The 19,459-nt window shown below is 38.6% G+C and overlaps 1 pseudogene; it reads right to left on the reverse strand.

The window, feature by feature from the left end:
• Positions 1-44: 44 nt before the first annotated feature.
• On the reverse strand, positions 45-19,363 carry LOC126715035 (ABC transporter B family member 15-like; annotated as a pseudogene).
• Between the last annotated feature and the right edge of the window lie 96 nt (positions 19,364-19,459).

Genomic DNA, 19,459 nt, shown 5'->3' on the forward strand with positions numbered 1-19,459 from the left:
TCTTTATTTTCAATCCCCATTCACTCACAACAACTTATTATTAATTAGTTTAATGAGTTGCTATTCTGGGGTGCTCTCCTTTGGAGACTAACAAGTGAGTAGTAAGCTCCATTGGGTCCCTTTGCTAACAAAGATGAGTGGGTTCCTTTCTCCTCCACTTTTCCTTTATCCAACACAGCAATCATATTACAATTTTGGATGGTGCTTAACCTGTGTGCCACAACCACACTAGTCCTCCCAACCATGACTCTTTCCAGTGCATCTTGCACTACTTTCTCTGATTGACTATCAAGTGCACTAGTTGCCTCGTCTAGCAATAACACTGATGGGTTTTTCAGTATAGCCCTGGCTATTACAATACGTTGTTTCTGACCCCCAGATAATTGCACACCTCTGTCCCCACATCATGTATCATACCCTTCTTTTAACCCTGAGATAAAATCATGAGCATTGGCTAACTTAGCGGCCTCAATGATTTCTGTTTCATCAACTTTATTCGATGCTCCATAAGCAATGTTTTGCCTAATTGTGCCAGAAAATAGTGTTGGTTCTTGGCTAACAAGTGCAATGTGTTTCCTTAGTGACCTCAAATGGTATGACCTTATATCTTTACCAACAATTTTCACCATACCTTTAACTGGGTCATAGAATCTCTCAATTAATCCTATGATGGTTGATTTTCCAGACCCACTTTGTCCCACCAATGCTGTTGATTTCTCAGCTTCTATGTTGATCGAGAAGCCTTGGAATATGATCACATCAGGCCTAGCTGGGTATGCAAAATACACATCACGAATTTCAACATGGCCTGTTATTTTTTCAGGCTGGTACCCTTCTGAGTCCTCTTGGTCAAGTACTCTCCCATGTAAGCAAAATTATAATGCTGTGTAATATTGACAACCATCAAGAACACAGCCAACCCAAGAAAACACAATGAGTAAATCCTTCTCTTATCCTTAATCTCCTGATGACTTGTCAAAAAATACACCGATACAATTGACCCCATTGCAAATGCATACAATGATTGAACCGCACCAAACAATGTAGCAGCTAAACAACCTAAGCTAGCTTGCTTCCACTCTGGGAGATTCAAAGCCAACAATCTTCGAAAAGATGGAACTGGGAATTTTTTATCTTCTACTATTCCATCTTCTTGATCACCTAGTGAACCACCACGGCTTAGCCCAGCTATTGAGTTAGCTGAACTTGACCTACTCACTACAGAGAGTCTACGACTGCTTGTGTTATTGATGTTCATGTTTGATATAGAAGATGAAGCATGAGTGTTCTCTTCTAGTTCTCTCTGTTGAAGGTGTACAAGTGAGGTGTAAAGACCATGCTCGTTTTCGATTAACTCGTTGTGTGAACCTGTTTCCATGACTTGGCCATTTTGGACAACAGCAATCACATCAACATTTCGAATGGTGGATAATCGGTGAGCAATGACAATTGTGGTGCACCCAACGGAGGCCTTGTCAAGAGCTTCTTGGACAACTCGTTCGGATTCTGAGTCTAGTGCACTTGTGGCCTCGTCTAGGAGTAGGATTCTTGGTTTCTTGATTATTGCTCGTGCAATGGCTGTTCTTTGCTTTTGTCCTCCTGACATTTGAACACCTCTCTCACCAACCTGTTCTTGTGTTTTATCATTTTTCATTAGCTATAATGAGGAAACACCATAGATATGGAGTAATATTAAAGACAACTCTCTTGTCACAACTTATATCTTAAATCAACAAGTTTTTATTTCTAGATTTTCCTCATGAGCACTTTGTTGGTTCATTGATATGTTAAATGCAAACAGGTACAAATTACTAGGTGATAGGCCAAGAATGTATTGACCCCTTATGATGAATTAACCAATTAATTAATTAGTCAAGTTAATTAATTAATTCAATTAGCATGTAATAAGCGTGATAGCACAAACAAATTACCAAATAAGTTAATATGCAGCGGAAAATAAAGTTGATATGGTGATTTGTTTACAAATGGGGAAAATATGCATGGCAAAAATCCCGCTGGATGATTTTAAAGTCACCACTCCCGAGAATCCACTATTATCACAACAAACAGTTATAAGTAAAGGAATCCCAGTACTTTATATCAACCTACAGTTGAACTTTTACTCCAATACCCAATTGGACTTGTTTTATAGTGACAATCTCTCCTTTCAATGCATGGCTCTCAATACGTGACTAACTAATTCGATGCACGAATCCAAGTACATGACTAACACCAACTTGAGAAGGATGTTGGCTGCAAAGTTCTTCAGTTCACATCACCATGATGAAGATCACAAAACTCCTTGGTTACAAAACCCTACGGCGTGCAAACGCAGCAACTTCTTAAAGAGAAAGATGAACTAGGGCATATGTCTCTGGTTCACAATATGCTTGTGAAAAACTTTTGCATTGATGTACATTAGCTATAACAGCCCTTAAAATAATCCTTATATATGTTTAGGGTTGTGAGAAAAAAAAAAACCCAAACATCTATACATGGATTGGATGAAAATCAGAATTAAAAATTTGATTTTCATAAATCTCGATAGATAGGGTATCTATCGAGCAATTGTCGAGCATCGAGCAAAGCTACCTTTTAAATCTCGATAAATGCTATCTGTCGAGCTAGCTATCGAGTTTTAAAATCTAGCATTTCTTCACTTGATTTTTGGACAGATTTGCATGGCTTTAACACTTGGACTTGATCTCTTGTTCCTTAAAGCATTAAACACATCCTAGATCTACCAAATTACAAGTAAAGTGTGTTTTGTCAAAGGATTAGTCAATTCTATATTGACTTATGTTCTTAACATGATTCACAAGAGTCCTCACACTAGGTAAATAGGGAAAGAGGTGAGGCAGGTTCAAACCCCAAATACCGTATATTCCAAAGAGTGTTAGTACCATTAGACTAATATACTAAGTTATGATTGCAGTTAAGTCACTTTCATATAAGCTCACATATACCATTTTTTATTTTTTTGGTGTCAATTACAAGAAGTTACATCAACAACTACTTAAAAGGGTGAAAATCTTTGTATTTTGGATTTATTAATAAATATTTGTGATGTTTTGCCAACTCTATTAATAAAAACTTGTGTTAGGTAGTAATGGTATGGTACGAGTTCCACATACTAAACGGTAAACTGTTTATTCGGAAAACAGTCATTGTAGGAAACATTGAGGAAGTCTCTCATGCCACTCTATGATGTAATACTACTCATAAAGCAGGTGGAGGAATAATAGTCCACAAATAATTAAATCCACTAACATGTTCTATGTCTTTCTTTTAGCTATTCTGTCTTTTCTTTTGGATTAGGATCCTGCTTCTGATCCTTTATTTTTATTGTAATTTTCAACGATTCCTGGATCATATTCATTCCCTTTCAATGTCACACCCACTCGTGTGAGTGAAAACATTCTTGTTTATGATCCGTTGTTAGGTCATTTTTATCATTTTAATTGCCAGCCTTTTTCATGAGTGGTCATAATTATTTTAAAGTTCTTAGGCACGAAAGACTGAATATAATATTTCACATGAATTACATCAGTTTGTTGGTTTGTTTGTCCCATATAGAACGCAATTACAAGTAGTTTGGCTTAGTTTGGCTTCCCCTAAGTGGTTTTGAGCACTTGAGAGGACACCACAATTTCCTATGTCCCATCTTGCGCTCTTGTCCACAAAAGGGAAGCTTTGCCTAATATAAAGGTAAATATTGTTTCACATGATCTCTACATTTTCATATCAAATATTCACATTTTACACATGATATAAAATAATTTGGATATAACGTCAAAAGTGTGGACACTACTAGATATGAAACAATCAAAACTCATTATAAATTTTATTACAAATAGCGTAAATTGATTGGTTAGTGTTTGTTTGTTTAAACCCCTTTAAACTCAAATTGTTTAACCTAATTAATTAACCAGATTGATACTTAAGTTTTTTATTCAGATCTAGGTTAAACACATACAATCATATTTGAAAGTTCAAATATGTGTATAAACACCCTTGAACATTTAGACCCCCAATTAACAAATTAACCAATTCAAACTATATGTCAAACAACAAGTGTGTGGAAAATGAACAAAAGCTATAATATAGAATTGGTAAAACTATCTAAGCCAAATTAAAATCTCAACCCACAGCAGATAATAAAAGGCAAAGATAAAAGGTAAGGAAGATGCAAACACAAAGACAACATGCGATGTGTTATCGAAAAGGAAACTGAAGCCCTCGGCGTAAAACCTTTCCGCCGCCCTCCAAGCGGTAAACAATCCACTAGAAAATGTAGTTGGGATACATGGACAGCAATAGACCCTCCAAGCCTAATCTACCCAGTGCACCTAAGCCCTCCAAGCTTCTTACTCCAACGAGGTTGCGTCGAACCTTTTTCTTTTCTAGTTTCCCGGATTCCGCTACTAGACCGTAGCATCAACCAATGTAGATTGGTTCCTTCCTAACTGCTTCCCAGAAAACCAAACAGCCCTCTCATAGTGATGAATATGGTGAGAACAAGGTTTTGGTAAAAATGCCTCTCAAGGATTTGACAATGGAGAGGAAGAGAGTTGAGGAATTTGAAGAGACTCTAATGTATAGATTGTAGGTGAATCAATCTTGTTTTTCTTTAGGGTTTCTCTCTCAAAATTCTCTCTGGAAGCTCTCTTTCATTTGTGGGTATAAGGGGTATTTATACTGGAGTGAGAGACGAATGTGAAACGTCAAGTTTTACAAAACAGGGGTGGCTCGCGGCTTGACCTCGCGACTTGACTGAGTCGCGAGATCCAGTCGCCAGATAACCGTATGGCCAGTTGTCCTGTTTTGTCCTGTAGTGCTCCAGCTAGCATGACTGTTCACCTTCTGGCACGCTTGGCACGTGTGCTGCGTCTGGCGGCTTGAAGCTGCGAGCCACCCGCGAGAACAAGCCGCGAGTCTCTGTTTTCTTGCACACTCTTGAGCAATCAACACTCTATCTCACTCACTACCCTTACAACAAACCCACCTAAATACAAGATTACTAAATGCTGAAATACAAGCAAATTTGGCACGGAATAAAGTCAATAAAATGGTTGATTAAATTCAACCTTACAATCTCTCCCTTTGGCTATTCCGTGACAAAACCCTAAAACAGACTCTAGACTTAACATGTGAGTTAGGAACAGTTGAACAAAACTCACTCACACCTAACTCTAGAAGCTGTGAAGCACTTGAATCATAAGAACAGGAAACTCCTGAAACACAACAATACACCATGATCATTGTATGCAGAAAAAGCATGAAATGCATATGAAACAAGCTTAAGGTCATCAAGCAAAGATAAAGTGAAGTTTCAAATCATGGCTTGATCAACCAAGTAATCACCACAAGGTAGTGATCACAGTGCTCATTCACACTTGGAATGAACAATTGAACATACAAGTTAACAAGAACAAAGCAAGATACTTGTATGCCCAACACTCAACCAATGCATAATACACTAAGTATATGCATCTAGGAACAATCCTACAAGGGCACAAGAGTGACAGTACATAAAACAAAATGCAAGACATTTAGATAGAAGTACTGATAAAAACAAAGCATAAAAGGCTGCATTAAGCAAGGTACAAACCATAAAGCCTACAGAATATGCATAAAAACATAACCCTAAAAGCTTACATAAGCAACATGGGTACAAAACACAATATATCAACTTAAACTGAATAACATCAACATTATATATAAAAGTGTGATACCCCAATTTGATTAATTGTGTGATGTGTGTGGGTGTGTGATGAGTCCCACATCGGATATTTACTGGGTTGAACTGGGCTTTATTAACAACTATAAGGAGCCTCAATTGTGACTAGTCCTTTTGAGGTATAGCGCAGATGTGGCTAGCGCTTTTCCTTGGGTCGTTACATATGGTATCAGAGCCAGCCTGGTAATCCCGTGTGGGCTCGGAGACACTACCCCACAAAGTGGGCCCTAACGAGGACGTTAGGGATTTAAGTGGGGGAGATTGTGATACCCCAATTTGATTAATTGTGTGATGTGTGTGGGTGTGTGATGAGTCCCACATCAGATATTTACTGGGTTGAACTGGGCTTTATTAACAACTATAAGGAGCCTCAATTGTGACTAGTCCTTTTGAGGTATAGCGCAGATGTGGCTAGCGCTTTTCCTTGGGTCGTTACAAAAAGAGTAAACCAAGATCATAAGTTATGAGTTAGAAACAAGAATACACCAAAATCACAGTGTATCAACCCATATAAACACTAAAAAACAACGAAAACATAAACCTATAAGTTTAAAGGTTAAGACTTAAAACAAGAGTATGTGTGTACTCCCCCTATCACTATGCGCACTTCCCTTTGAGCTTTCTCCCTCTTACTGAATGCTCTCCCCCTTTTTGGCACGAATAGCTAAAGGCTGTCGTCCAACTTTTGTTGAATAGCGTCTAGCTGATTCTCCATAGTCTCGAGACACATTTGAACATGGTTGTTTGTGGAGTAGAGAAGTGTCACCATCTCATCAAGGTGTTTCTGAATATTTTCAAGTAAAGTCCCCACTCTATCAGTTTGAGGATCAGTCTGTGCTTGCAGAATGCTAGCTCGTGGAACTTCAGAAATAGCATGCAAAGTAGGTGTGGTATGTGCAGGTGTCTCTAACTCAGGGGCAGATGGAGTAACCGGAGAGATGTGTGCACTCTTTGGTGTTTTAGAGGAGTGACTTCTGCTAGCTTGAAGAGTGTACATGGAAATAGGACGCTGACGGGTCAACATTTTTCCATCTGTGGGAGGAACAATGCCTTCACGAAGAATGAGCTTCATGATGAGACTGCAAAATGGAATAATTCCTCGAGCTGCAGTTCGAACCGCGGTCTTCCTCATGGTGTGAAAGATGTGAGCACAGATATCAATGGGGGCTCCCATAATAAGATCACAAAGGAATTGAGCTCTCCCAAGATTTATGAATTTAGTGTTGGACAGTGGGTAGAGATTAGAGAACATGATCAACTTCAGTGTGGTCAGCTCTGGTGCAAACTTTGCGGTGCTAATGGATGTGCCTGTTTTGGATACTTCATGATCAGATCCTAGGATTTGTAGAATGTCTTGAATCTCTGGAGTTTGATCATCGTACGGAGTTAGATCCACATTCTAAGGTCTAGTGATGCCGAGAACATCGACGATGGAGTTTGGGGAAATGCCAAATTCCTTTCCTCTGACCCAGAAAATAAGTTCAACTCCAAAATCACTTGCATTGGAGAAGCATTCCTTAACCAGTTCATCCATTGGATCGACAAAGTTCCCAAACAAGTTTGCCCAATCTCGTGGCTCAAAGATTCAAGGGATAAAAGTGGTCCCTAAGGTGTTAAACTCCACCACTCGTTCCACGATAGGAGTTGACTTGTCAAAGATGTTTGAGTAGATGTCTGAGGTAAGCGGGGTTCTAAACCTCTCCTCATTGGAGTCTTGAGATGACTGTGATGAGAGTCGAGTCCTTTTACCAACTGGGGTTACTGGATCGTCAGCAACAATGTCTTTACCCTTAGAGGATCGACGAGACATCTGCAAGAGAATAGGCCCACAGCAAAGAACCAAAAACAGCACCACACAAGATAAATATCAACATGATTCGATGCAAATAAGAGTGAAAACCAGAGATTTTAATACATAAATACAAACTTATGACAGTTCAGACCCAAACAAACCTCCATCAATACTAAAGTGCACAATACGACAGGTGCAGCAAACTGGTGAAAGTGCAATAGAGCATAGAGAGACACAAATTCAAAAATAACTGTCAATGAGACAATCTACCATGACCATGATATGCATACAAAGACAGCATTCGAACATTAAGAATGGATAGCATAAAACAAACCACATAAGATAGGAACATGGATAAAATTTCAAAATGAAGGATCAGAGCACCCAAAATAGAGCACATGGCAGTGAGACACAACATTCAGAGAACGAAGTTGTTTTAAAGGAATACTTTCAAGATGCCATCACACACGTTATGTTATTATAAAAACACAGTAATCCAAAACCGTAAGCCAACTTCAACACACAAACAAGTGAAATAAGCAAGTCACAAAAATACCAAACCCATTTAACAAAAGAGTTTGAGAATCAACAACAGGCAAATATCAGAACAAAGAAAAAGCACATTGTGACCAATCAACATGAAAACGGATGAAATCAACAACAAGCACAACAAGCCATACCCATTAAACAAAGAGAGGAATGTTTCGAACACAGTATCTATCCAAATGGCAAGAAAAACTTTCATGAAGTAGGGAAAATGAGATAAGGAAAACAAGACCCATACATTTTCTTAATGATTTTGAGAAGAATTGAAGCACCAATGAAGTTTGAAAATGGGTAGACGGAGTGTTTGGGAATGAGACAGTTGAGAAAGAAGATGAACAGTCACAAAAGTTCGAGGGAAAACTGAAAAAGATTTAAAAACTGCCCCTATTTTTACCAAACACACGTTTTTCGCGACTGAAGTGAGTCACTACCAAGTCGCCAAGTCAAGCCGCCAAAACACTCAAAGACAGAATTTTGAAAAAAATTTCTAAGTGTTTTTCGCGACTGGAAGGTCTACCCGCGAGAGAGTCGCGAGATGAGCTGCAAAAATCTCTGAGTAACCCTCGCGACTGGACCTTCCACTCGCGAACAACTCACCAAAACTGACCCGCGAACACGCGACTAAGGCTCGTGACTTGACTTACCCGCGACTGAGTCATCAAAACAGGGCAAAAATGGATTTTTGGAATTTTCAGATTTTTCTAACAAAATACTTTCCAAAAACACCTAAAACACTCAAAAATATTTTTGTGCTTGAATTAACAAAGATTGAGCATGTGAAAACACATTTCATCAAGTACAATCACACAAATGAATATGGCATTTATTGAACATAAACTTGTGTGTTGTGTGTGGATATCAACAATGAGATAATCTTTAGTCTAATGTGAAACTTCAATGATCAATTCAACCAAGGCATACACAATTAGCACTAGATTATGTGATCCATCTCAATTATAGAAATATGTATATGACCTCCCACAAAACTTGATAACATATCTTGGAGCTTTACATTTGACTCCACTTTCAATCATAACATTTGATATTTTTGATCTTTTCGAGAAAAATCACTTCTCATTGTGAGAGTGATGATAGATATTTCACCTTGAAGAGATAGCCTTTGGCTTTTTGAATAGACTTTCACTTTAATTTTTGGTCGCTTTCCCTTTTTCCTAGTCAAATACTAGTATGTGCGACAGGCTTTTGCAGCTCAATATCTCTTTTCATTTGGAAATTTACATTTGGTAAGCTCTTTTTAGCAAAAACAAAAATAAAGAGTGGGAAGATATATAGACACAAGTCTATGCATGTCTCAAGATCATCATAACCATTCACTAATTATTCATGACAAGTTTGAAGATCTATTTACAACAATCACATAGATTTCAAGATTTCTCCCACAGTGATAAGAGTGCAAAGAAACAAGCAATGCTCGAAAAATGCACAAAGCCATTAACACAAAGGTACAAGGCAAAACAAGTTTTGAGACAAAAACTCAACAATGTCAATCAAACTTTTTGATTTTCTAATTTTTATGTGATTTTTGGATTTTTAACACTAGAAGAAAAAGATTGATAAAAAACAAAAACAAAATCAAAAGTATGCACAAGTAAACAAGCAAACAACCATCAGCATAAACAACAAGCAAACAATCAAACATCGTCGCAAAGCATAGGAAGTATTAATGCATGGACATGTTGTAATGCTTATGCATGAGTACCCTTTTTCACCCACACGTCACTTGCGTTTAGGGTGATTTCCTTATAGGATTGGGTACGGGAGTTAGGGCTTTCAAACCTTCGCGTGAAACTTTCCAAGCAGTTGGTGAATGCACCAATCATCTTCATCACGTTCATCATTCCGAGATCACCATTTTGATCTCTTGATTGTTCACCTGCCCAATTTCTTCTATCATTTCTAGGTCCTCGTGACCTTTGAGGAGTTGCACTATTCTTTGCTCTCAGCTTTTGGCAATTTGGTCGAGTATGCCCTTGAAGTCCACAATGATGACACACATAAGTTGATCTAGGACCTCTTTATGGTCGTGGACGAGACTTGGCATGGGATGTAGACCTGCCCACAGATTGATTACGGGAATTCAACAACCGTTCGTTCCCCACATTTCTCTTCTCTTCTATCTTGGGCTTCTCAGCAGTAAGACCAACATCAGCTGATTCTTTGGCCTTTATAAACTTCACTTCTTTAGTGACATTTCTAGATGAGCTACTTCCTCCGGTATATCCCAACCCGGATTTGTCTGAAAAGCACTTTTGCGATGAAATAACATCATCTAGCTTCTTGATGGTGACCCTCTCAATTTTAGCATTTGCTTGCATAACCTCTTGCTCAAGAAATCTCACTTTTGTGTAAGCTTCTGACAACTCACCATTCAGTGTTTCTATCTCACATTTGGCCTCCCTATATCGAATTAGGAGACTTTTATAATTCTCCCCTGCCTTCTTCATTTTTCTCACAGCTGTCTTGGCCACCCTTGTGTACTCACCCGACTTCTCTAGGAGTGAGTTATAATTCTCTTGAAGATTGGCTGCGCTTTCATCTTCTTCAACATCTGATTCTTCAACAATTCCCAGTGATTCTTCATCACTATGTTCTCCAAGGTCTCGTATAAGCAGATTCAACTCGTCTGAAGACTCAACATGAGCAATAGTCATAAAAACTGAGTAGTTCCCCTCTCCATCACAGCTTTCTTCAAATTCTGAGTTGGATGAATCCGAATCACTCAATGTCGTGGCATACACTTTGCTTTTCGATTTCAAATAATTCAGACATTCTTTCTTAAAGTGTCCATGCCCGTTACATTCTAAACAAGTGACACCTTGTGTAGGTTGGGATTCTTTTCCATCTTTCTTTTTGAATTCCCTTTTCTCCCTTCTTGAACTTTGGAATTTTCCTTTATCACCAAATTTGCCATTATTTTTGAATTTCAAGAATTTTCTGAAATTTTTTACAAGGTAAGCAACATCTTTGTAAACCACATCTTCTCCCGATGAGTTATGATCTTCCACCTTCTCATTAATGGTCTTAAGAGCAAGAGATTTACTCTTCCGTTGATTGGGCAGCGACATCTCAAAGGTCTGAAGAGAACCAACCAGCTCCTGGACTTTGATGTCATCAAGGTCCTTGCTTTCTTCAATCGCTGTCACTTTAGCACGAAAACTTTCCGGCAATGATCGAAGGATCTTCCTTACAATTTTAGAGTCCTCCATTTTCTCTCCCAAGTTGAACTTGCTGACAATCACCTCATTCAGCTTGCTATAGAAAGAGTCAAAGGACTCATCCTCACTCATTTTTAACTCCTCAAACCGAGTGGTTAGCATCTGCAGCTTGGTGTCTTTTACCTTCTTCGTGCCTTCGTAAGTGGTCTCCAATATCTCCCATGCTTCTTTAGCAACGGTAATGTGAGAGATCCTGTGAAATTCATCTGGAGACACACCATAGAAAATAGCATTGAGTGCTTTACTGTTAGCATTAGATGCAGCAAGTGCTACCTTATCCCATGTGGATTTGGCTTCCTCAGGCCTGGTCCAACCTATCTCAACAGCATCCCAAACAGATTCATCAATAGAACATAGAAAAGCTCTCATGCGAACCTTCCAAAAAGCATAATTACTACCATCAAAATATGGAGGTGCATTTAGGGATTGAGATCGATCCATCTCAAAAGGGAGTCAAGGATCACACAATGGTAATGAAACCACTAGAAGTGTACCCACTTTGATACCAATTGAAAGTTCAAATATGTGTATAAACACCCTCGAACGTTTAGACCCCCAATTAACAAATTAACCAATTCAAGCTATATGTTAAACAACAAGTGTGTGGAAAATGAACAAAAGCTATAATATAGAATTGGTAAAATTATCTAAGCCAAATTAAAATCTCAACCCACAGCAGATAATAAAAGGCAAAGATAAAAGGGAAGGAAGATGCAAACACAAAGACAACACGCGATGTGTTATCGAAGAGGAAACCGAAGCCCTCGGCGTAAAACCTCTCCACCGCCCTCCAAGCGGTAAACAATCCACTAGAAAATGTAGTTGGGATACATGGACAGCAATAGACCCTCCAAGCCTAATCTACCCAGTGCACCTAAGCCCTCCAAGCTTCTTGCTCCAACGAGGTTGCGCCGAACCTTTTTCTTTTCTAGCTTCCCGGATTCCGCTACTAGACCATAGCATCAACCAATGTAGATTGGTTCCTTCCTAACTGCTTCCCAGAAAACCAAACAGCCCTCTCACAGTGATGAATATGGTGAGAACAAGGTTTTGGTAAAAATACCTCTCAAGGATTTGACAATGAAGAGGAAGAGAGTTGAGGAATTTGAAGAGACTTTAATGTATAGATTGTAGGTGAATCAATCTTGTTTTTCTTTAGGGTTTCTCTCTCAAAATTCTCTCTGGAAGCTCTCTTTCATTTGTGGGTATAAGGGATATTTATACTGGAGTGAGAGACGAATGTGAAACGTCAGGTTTTACAAAATAGGGGTGGCTCGCGGCTTGACCTCGCGACTTGACTGAGTCGCGAGATCCAGTCGCGAGATAACCGTATGGCCAGTTGTCCTGTTTTGTCCTGTAGTGCTCCAGCTAGCATGACTGTTCACCTTCTGGCACGCTTGGCACGTGTGCTGCGTCTAGCGGCTTGAAGCCGCGAGCCACCCGCGAGAACAAGCCGCGAGTCTCTGTTTTCTTGCACACTCTTGAGCAATCAACACTCTATCTCACTCACTACCCTTACAACAAACCCACCTTAATACAAGGTTGCTAAATGCTGAAATACAAGCAAATTTGGCACGGAATAAAGCCAATAAAATGGTTGATTAAATTCAACCTTACAATATTACTTAGTGCAGAAAAGTAAAGAAGGTAAACAATATGATGACCTAAAAAAACCAATAAAACCAGCAGTTTCAAAGTAAAAAACTTGGGAAGAATTTGACCTAACTATCCTCAAGGTAAACAAATTCACTATGATAGAATGGAAGTTTATAATAGATTTTCTCCCTAAAATCTAAAACTAGCTCTTGTAAAACTTACTCACACGACCATGTGTTGTTTTAACTCCATGGACTCTTCTATTTGAATTTACTGAACACAAACACCCACGTTTTGTGACTTTGAGATCTTACCCAAAGGTTTTAGATAACAATTAGTAGTAGATCTTTATGCAGCAACTTGTTTCCACCAGTTCTTGATTGTAAATCTCATTCCGGTAGATACTTGTTAAGTTAGAAGACTACAAAAACCTCACAAATCTCACATGAGTAACTCACAAGACTTCCAAGAACTTCTAAAATGTAGTTAGAGTTTTCCTTTTATACTAAGTAGTGTTTAACTCAAACCCTAAACGTTTTCATGGGCTTTGGGCCTGATTTAAAATTTGCAGAATATGATGTTTTATCGGTCGAACCTTTCTTTTGATCAGTCGAGCTTCACATAATCTAAACACTTCTTTTTGCAACTTAATAGTTCTTGAATCTTGACTTGAACAATCTTAAGCAATGTCTAACACCTAATTTAGACACATTTTTGTTCTCGATTTGCCAACATACATAAATTTAGAATCTAAACATTTATACTAAATATTTAGAACCGAACAATTAGTTTTGAAAATAGTTGAAGATATTACAAATTTTATTATATAAATTTCATAAATTAATGAAAATGTAATGGTTGGATTTCAATAATATGATAAATATTTGTCTAAAATAATGCCTTTTGTGACTAGTGATGCGTCATTGTAAATACTATGCAATAAGAATTATAAGCATCTCTAGCATCATTAGTCAATTTTAACACACGAAAAATAATTTAAAGCTTCATTTAGTATGTTATTGATGAGACATCACTCATATTCACAGTTTTTAAATTCTTTTAATAAAAAAATAATAATAATGATAACTTTAATATTTTCTTTACAGATATATTTGGGATTACTTGGTGCTCATGACTTGTGCCTTTTGGATAGAGAAAATACGCTATGCATTGGATGCATGTTTCTTCCCTCTCACATGGAGGTGAACCCCACACGTGTAGGGTCTAGATCCATGTGAGAAGGAGGAAACATGCATCTGATGCATGGAATACTACGTCCTCTAGATAAGATTGGTTTAAAACCTTAAATTACATTTGTCAAATAGTATATGCATATAGTGCTAGTAGGGCACCAAATAATAATTCTAGATGTTATGACTTATATGTTGATAACTACCAACAAACAGAAAAATAAATAAATAATGTCAAAATGGGCAAGCTCTAGCAATTGGTATAGAAGAAGACATTAATAATGATGATAAAAATGTCAAAATGGGTAAGCTTTGACAAATAAGCAGAACTAACCTGTGTATCATATCCCTGAGTCAGCTGACAAATGAAATTATGAGCATTAGAAACTTTGGCAGCCTCTTCAATCTCTTCCATTGTAGCATTTTCCATACCAAAGAGTATGTTTTCCTTAATTGTGGTTGCAAACAGTGCAGGATCTTGGTTCACCAAGCCCATCTATGACCTTAGCCACTTGACTTGTGACTTATTAATGGCAACCCCATCAAGAAGTATTTCTCCGGAAAATGGTTCATAAAACCTTTGCAGCAGTGATATCATAGTGGATTTTCCTGAGTAGGAATGGCAACGGGTCGTGGTCGGGTTTGGGCCGGGTTTTTCCATACCCGGACCCGACTCTTAGGCCAAGACCCTCGACCCGTTTACTAAGCGGTTTTTTTTTTTTTTTTGGGGCCCGGACTTGTCCTAGCCGTGCCCCGTTAAACCTTGCCAAATTTGGGCCTATCCATGGCCCAACCAAAAAATAAAATAAAATTTGAAGCCCAATCAGAACTTGTCGTTCACCATCGTTCCCCACTTTTCTTTCTCTTTGCAACTCGCAACTCACCATTCCCCACCGTTCAAAATCGAAACTCCATGGCCAGACTTTTCTTTCTCTTCACTCCATGGCCAACTTTTCTTTCTCTTCTCTCCATTTCACATTTCAAGCTCTTTGTCGGTTAACACCCATTAATTGTGACCGCCGCTTGCCACTACCATCTACTGCCATCTAGACTCAATCTTCATCAACGATTCACTCTCTCTCTCTCTCTCTCTCTCTCTCTCTCTCTCTCTCTCTCTCTCTCTCTCTCTCTCTCTCTCTCACACACACACACACACACACACAAACAGTTTGACTGATCTGACCGAAACCCATTTCAGCTGATTTCAGAGTGGTGGGTTTAATTGACTCAGTGGGAGTTCATTTGGATTTGTTGTTAAGTTGATTTCAATGGTGGTGGGGAGGTGAGGCGTGAGGCAGTGACTGAGAGTGAGTGAACTGAAATGAGGGAGTGAGGGTGAGGAGGGATTGAGGGAGGCGTGAGTTACTATTGAAAAAATGAGGGACATAGGGTTTGAAAATTCAAATTTGTGTATAAACACCCTTGAACGTTTAGACCCCCAATTTACAACTTAACCAATTCAAGCATTATGTCAAACAACTAGTGTGCGGAAAATGAACATAAGCTATAATATAGAATTGGAAAAACTATCTAAGCCAAATTAAAATCACAACCCACAGCAGATAATAAAGGGCAAAGATAAAAGGGAAGGAAGATGCAAACACAAAGACAACACGCAATGTGTTATCGAAGAGGAAACCGAAGCCCTCGGCGTAAAACCTCTCCGCCGCCCTCCAAGCGGTAAACAATCCACTAGAAAATGTAGTTGGGATACATGGACAGCAATAGACCCTCCAAGCCTAATCTACCCAGTGCACCTAAGCCCTCCAAGCTTCTTGCTCCAACGAGGTTGCGCCGAACCTTTTTCTTTTCTAACTTCTCGGATTCTGCTACTAGACCGTAGCATCAACCAATGTAGATTGGTTCCTTCCTAACTGCTTCCCAGAACACCAAACAGCCCTCTCACAGTGATGAATATGGTGAGAACAAGGTTTTGGTAAAATGCCTCTGAAGGGTTTGACAATGAAGAGGAAGAGAGTTGAGGAATTTGAGGAGACTCTAATGTATAGATTGTAGGTGAATCAATCTTGTTTTTCTTTAGGGTTTCTCTCTCAAAATTCTCTCTGGAAGCCCTCTTTCATTTGTGGGTATAAGGGGTATTTATACTGGAGTAAGAGAGGAATGTGAAACGTCAGGTTTTACAAAACAGGGGTGGCTCGCGGCTTGGCCTCGCGACTTGACTAAGTCGTGAGACCCAGTCGCGAGATAACCGTATGGCCAGTAGTCCTGTAGTGCTCCAGCTAGCATGACTGTTCACCTTCTGGCATGCTTGGCACGTGTGCTGCGTCTGGCGGCTTGCAGCCGCGAGCTACCCGTGAGATCAAGTAGCGAGTCTCTGTTTTCTTGCACACTCTTGAGCAATTAACACTCTATCTCACTCACTACCCTTACAACAAACCCACCTAAATACAGGGTAACTAAATGCTGAAATACAAGCAAATTTGGCACGGAATAAAGCCAATAAGATGGTTGATTAACTTCAACCTTACAGGGTTAGTTATAGCTATATATATATAGGGGGGTTTTTTGTAATTTCAAGTAACCGGGTTATATCCGGGCTGGGTTTCCCGGACTTAACCCGAACCCGCTTCGAGTTTTTTAAAAAAAAAAACCCATACCCGACCCTATTCCTAATCGGACCAGGTAAAACCCAGCCCATTATGGTCGGGTTGGGCCGAGTACCCGCAGGTCGGGCAAAAATTGCCATCACTATTCCTAAGCCACTCCCACCCAATAAGGCCATAGTTTTTCCTGATGGAATCTCTAATCAGACGTCTTTGAAGATAATGCTCTCGGGCCTTGAAGGGTATGAGAATTCTACATGTTTGAATCCCTCGTTTCCTGAAACATTCTCTATAATTTCACCTTCCATGTTGTCAGAATCAATCTTAGGGACCCTTTTTGTCACTTTCATTATTCGTTCTCCTGCTGCAGATGCTTTAGCAAAGTACTTCAAGTTGGATAATCCATCACCGAATGCCCTATTCAACAAGACAATCACAAACAAAATATGTCACACTTAAATTAAAAATTAAAGAAAAAATCATATAATTTGGTGTCATATTTACTATGCATTTGTATAGTTTGAATTGAAAACATAAAATTTTAAAAAGTTATACATAGACAAGTTAAAAAGTTGAGTTATACGTAAGTTAAATCATATTAAACTGTAAAACTTTCAAAAGCTATATATAAACAAATAAGTTAAATGGTGCGTGTATTCTTACAATCCAACCATGGCAATGGCAGTGCCAACAACGAAAACAGTTCCACCTTTGGCGTTATGGTACATAACAAGTCTACTACCATAGTATGCCATGAAAGACCAAATAGCAAATACAACACCGTTGCTTCCAATGGCCAAGCCTTGCCTTAATCCCAACTCAACTGGCCTTTGTAAAGCTGAAGAGAATGTTTCTATTATCTTGCTTTCACCAACAAAGGCATAGACGGTTCTAATAGAAGATACTGCTTGCTCTGCTACTGTACCAGCTTGATTATACTCTTCCCTTATTAGTTAGAGTCCTCCCATACATCAAACCAGGTATTACTAAAAGCACAATAAAAGGAAACCCCACAATAGCTAATCTCCATAGCAATAAGAACGCTGCTCTGTAGCTTCCAAAGAACATAGAAGCATTCATCACTAAGTTCGGAACCTAATAATATTAAAAAAAAAACCACCAAGTCTTATTCTTAAAATAAGTTTATAAAATTGTAGTAGGACTTGGAATTTAATCAAAGAACTTTTCGCCTAGAACATCTTGGATTACAAGGCTTTCATTAGAGACACATGTGATGACCTCGGATGTGCTTGTCACATGCAAATCAAAGTAACCCACATCTTGCCTTAGCACTGCTTTCAAATATCTAGCTCTCATTCTTGCAGCTTCTCTCACCTGTTCTTGTCCAACAATACCCCTCAGAAAAACAAAAAAACAAAAAAATAAAAAATTTTCATAACCAATCACAATTTAATCTATGATAAATTCAAACAAAAAAAAAAACTATCACAATGAAACCCACCTAGGAAACAAGCTACAAATGACCCACAAGCCAAGTACACTAGAGCCAATGTGTATGTTTTTAGACCCCTTAAACACAACCAGATTAACCTAGTTATTTAGCTAAGTGATTAACTTAGGTAAATTATGTAGAACTAGGTTAACACATATAAATCATATCATTAACAAGTGCGGAAAATAAAGAACACAACGATATGATAACTCAGGAAAACCAAACCGGTAAAAAACCTGGGAAGGATTTAACCTAGCTATCCTTAAGGTAAACAAATCCACTATAGAGAATTGAAGTTTACATAATAGCAATTTAGACTACTAACATCCTATTGCTACCTCGAGTAGGAAACTTACTACCACGACCACGTGATAGCTCCAAGTCCACAGACTACTTCTCTCTTAGATTCACAACTAGCACAAGCACTCCCGCTTGTATATCTTTAAGCTCTTGAATCAGCAACTAAATTGATCACCAAGCTCTCGACATCAATCTTGAGATTGGAAACCCTAAGTGTGTATGAAGGCAAACACCTCTAGATCTCACAAGAGATTCACACACACAGCATAAAGAGCAACCTCAAAACGTGGTTAGGGTTTTTCTTTTTATACTTAAGGCAAAACATAAAACTCTACACGTCAAACGGGCTCAGCCTGAGTTGGAAAATTCTGTAGAAAAAACAATATGCACGAGCTTCAATCGATCGAGTCTAATTCTCGATCGATCGAACCAGGCAGATTTACACAGCAAATCCTGTAGTACACTTGATTCCAACTTTACAATAAACACATACTTTGAGCAAGTCTCAAACAAAACTAAACGTTTTGATCATGGTTTGCCAACATTACAAATTGAAGTTTTAATACATTTAAACCTAAAGTCTTAGAACCCAACACAATGCATTCTTTCACCCACAAAAACCAAACCCAGCTAGATTTTGTTTCTTTGTTGTGTGCATGCGTGTATCCACGTGTGTATGAGAGAGTGTGTGTGTGTGTACCTCATTGATGCTATTCAAAAAACTGTCTGATAAAGAAACTGCTGAAGAACCAGTGCCAAAATTGTTCATCAAGCAGCTAGTGATAAACAACACCAAAGGCGTAATAATCCCATCACCAACGGACCCAATGAACCCAAAAATCATCAACAAGAAGTCCACACCATCGGCATGCGTGAAAATGGAGCTTATAGAACCCTTCCTATTATTCTTCTTCATCGTGACCACACTGCTTTTTTCTTGTTCCATGTTTCCCAATAATCTTTTATTGGAAAACAAAAAGAACAGTAGTAGTAAAGATTCTCAAATCCCAAACCACTTCTCTTTAATTAGTTCCAAGATATA

This window comes from Quercus robur, chromosome 2, assembly GCF_932294415.1.
Source record: "Quercus robur chromosome 2, dhQueRobu3.1, whole genome shotgun sequence".
NCBI classification, from domain to species: Eukaryota; Viridiplantae; Streptophyta; class Magnoliopsida; order Fagales; family Fagaceae; genus Quercus; species Quercus robur.